The sequence below is a fragment of the Oryzias latipes genome, chromosome 21, assembly GCF_053564925.1.
Source record: "Oryzias latipes strain Hd-rR chromosome 21, Olatipes_Hd-rR_3.1".
NCBI classification, from domain to species: Eukaryota; Metazoa; Chordata; class Actinopteri; order Beloniformes; family Adrianichthyidae; genus Oryzias; species Oryzias latipes.
In genome coordinates, this window is record NC_136257.1 from 27294011 (window position 1) to 27297909 (window position 3899).

Below are 3899 nucleotides of genomic sequence, written 5' to 3' on the forward strand. Positions count from 1 at the left end.
GATAAAAATGTTAAATAATCTTAGAGTTGTGAAATTGTGCTTCAGCTGGTCTTGGCTTTGTTTGTTTTCCAATTTCTCCTCTTCAAATGAACAATTTGTTTACTTTTTTTATTATCATTTAAGTTAAGATTACTGACTTAGTTATTTAGTGTATTGCAAACAAATGTAAAAATTACATTGCTATTATTTTTTTTTACGTTTTCATTTGAAAATCTCTGCAAAGTACAAACAGCAAAATAATAGTGTGTCTCCAAAAAGTCAACCTATTCATCGGAACATTGTGTTCTTATTTCATTAAAATATTTTATATGTATTATTATTAGTATTTTTTTTATTAAAAAGATTAGTAATTAATCAATAATTAGTAATATTTATTATGGATGACGTATTTAAAAAAATTATTTTAATGGCAGAAATCTTAAGAAATTGGTTGTTTTGTATTGGGAGGCTCATTTTAATTTTTAAAGACAGTTTGAATCCAATATTCACATCTTAAATTTAAAAAATCTCCTTCAATGAGAATGCCTAATAGTGACTTTTTTAATTTGTTATTTGCTTTTTTTCCAATTTTTTCTCATCTCAACCTTTCAGTGTTTACTCTTTTTGCAGAAATTATGGGATCCTTAATGATGTTGTAACATGTTTTTTTAAAGGAACAACAACAAAAAATGAAAAAATTAAATTTCATGGTTTTACCAGCAAATAAGCTCAATAAACTGAAAGTCATTGGAAACAAAAAACAAGTGGGAGCAAAAATAATAGTTCAAAAAAAGCGTACATGTGTTTATTAATAGCATCGTGCAATGCTTTTTCCTCAATTAGTAAAATATTAAAGAGATTATTCAATGCAATTGTGTTAACAGCTGAGAAGGTGAAATTAAGGGTTTTTGCCTTTCACATGTTGCCAATTGAAACTAATCATAAACCCTGCAGTGAAAATAATAAAAATAAGTCAAAGCAATCCCAGTTTTTAACCATATATATACCATATAAACCATACCATATATATGATATACAAGGTTGTAAATTCTTTTTGCAACAATCCAAGATTTCCAATCTTATTATTGTAATCTTTTATTTTGGAGGAAAGAAAGTGTCAATGTTGAATAACGTTCAGCGTGTGAAAGAACTTTTAGTTAATTATGGGACACAACTAGGAATATTTCCTAATTCTCTTCAGTATAATTTGTTGAGACATTTCAAACTTATAGTGAATATATTAATAAATAAAAGTGTAAATCATTCTTCCAAAAACGCCAATTCCAAAACAATCAAATATGACTTTTAACAAACTTGCATGTAGATCAGTAACAGATGTCTGTAATCTGAGCCTCTGACACAGTGTGGAGGTTATTGAGACACAAAATATGATAATTCATAAAACAATTATTATTCTATTAAAGGAAAAATTTGTTTCTTTTTTTTGTTTTTCCTGATTTGGGCATTTTGCAAAGGGTTGCATTTTTGTGCAAAAAACACTTCAAACATGTTTCCTTTCAAAGCAGTTATAGTTTTCAATGGCATACACCTCAGGAAAATGTTGACAATAAATTTGTAATAATTAAAAGATACTCATTAAATTTGGGCACAGACTTTTATAAGTTTGCGTTTAATGTATCTGTCCATGTCTTCTGCACGCTTTGGTGAGAAACATTTTTCATTTTGTCCTGCAGTAATTCTCCTGTCAGAATTCTGACTCACATGTCTTCTGATGTTTCGTTTTCATCTGTGTCCTTTTAATAACTTTTGCATTTGAGTAAAAAGCAAAGATTGCTCTGGACAACATTTATTTGTTTCATTAGTTGTTTTTTTTAGCCCAACACAAGTCTAAATTTGTCTCATTATAAGAAAGTGTGTTTACTTTACTGTCAACAAAACCACAGTTCTGCCCTCTAAAGAAGATTATCTGTGGCTATGTCCTTAACTTTCCTTCTCGGAACTTAAATTTTAATTCAGATGCTTTAAAATGTAATAAAAATCAACAATCCTGGAAATCAAAGTGTCACCATTGTACTATGAAAGAAACTTTCTGTAAATTCTGGCTCTGTTTTGTCAAAAAAGTTAAGTTAATTCACTGTTAACTTCCTAAAATATTTAATAAAAAAGGCTCAGTGGCAAGATCAATGCAAGGCTGTTTATTCAGGAATTTGTCATTTTATTTACATCCAAATAAATTATGTTCCATGTGATAATTCCAGGATCTTGTAACATTTCATTGTAAAAAAAAAAAATCCTCTGTTTGTATAGTTTCTGTATTTTCCTCATGCTGAGGCTCCTGCTCTCATCTTTGTCTGTGCATCTCTGTGCTGCAATGAGACCTGGAGGGTTTGAGGTATTGTTCATGTCCACTCCAGCAGCAGGAACAAGCTTTTCATCCACACACTCTGCCCACTGAATACAGTTTGACAGACGGGATCAGTCTGACAACCAACAGAGCAGGAAGCTGCAGAAAGGATTAGGCAGACGGTCTACTACCGTTTTATGTTTTTTATTTTTAGTCTTGTTTACTATATTTTATTTTTCAAAAAATGACTATGAATATGTCTAACACAAATTTGACCCTTTGATTAAAAGGATCTTCTATTTTCTGTCATAACCATGTGCATCGCCCTGCAACAGACTGGCGACCTGTCCAAGATGTCCCCTGCCTTCGCCCACGAGTGGCCGGGATAGGCTCCAGCAGCCCCGTGACCCCGAAAGGGGCACAACGGGTTTGGAAGATGAATGAATGAACCATGTGCATCACCAGTAGATGGTTTTATCCTTTCCAGTTAAATAGTCATCACTTCCTAATGGGTCAATTGTTTTATTTTCAAATATCACTTCCTTATTTTATTTTTTTAACAGCTCCCAAAACATGTCTACAGTGACAATACTTAATATTGACGGTCAATTCTTCTGGATCCAGGTTTTTTTGGTGTTTTAATAGCAGTTTGGCTTTGGTTAAAAAAAATACTCCCGAATATCTGATGAAATTTGGCATTTTAGAAGGTGACATGGAACTAAACTTATTTTAAATGTTGGTATGCACCCAATATAGTGCATTTGCCCCATATAATGCAAGACTTGCAAAAATATATTTGATTTTTGATCAACCCACAAAGTTAAATGAAAACTGAAAAAACACCACAAGGATCAGAGAAAGTTTAAAATCTTGGACTTTAAATTGTGGAAAATGAAGGTTTAAATATAACCCAATTTAAGCATTTTGTTTAAAAAAGTATAAAAAGATTCTGAAATCTGATAGATCTGACTTAAAAAGCTACCAAGAAAATAGAATTCCTTTTTTATTTCATTATATTTATCAATTAAAGAAGGTTTCTAAATAAAATTATTTTGAGGACAGAGTCTGATCTCTTATCCTTTGTTTGGAGTCTTGCAGCTAATTTCAACCAAAATGTTTAAACTAAAACAATAATAAACAGAAGAAATTATCTAGGTAAATTTGTCAAATGCATTTTAAATGTCTGTTTTACTTACGACTCAGGTTACATCTTTGTGCCAATTTCTTTTTCAATTTTAATATTGTTAATCATAATTGTTATTTAAACTACTGTATTTTTCATGCAGATTTATTTCGTTTTATCTCAATATTATGTACTTCATGTTGAGAAATTATTTGTTGAAAAAACTGAATAAATATCCAGGGGGAAAAATAGAAATATGATGGTTTGTCTTATTTATTTTCTTTCTTTTTCTTCTAAACTTGTCCTGTCCAACAACTAAGCAAACAGATTATATATATATATATATATATATATATATATATATATATATATATATATATATATATATATATATATATATATATATATATATATATATATATATAAAAGGAAAATTATATTTCTGTGCAGATGTCGTTTGTGAAATCTGCCGTTGGAGCGCCCTCTTGCGGT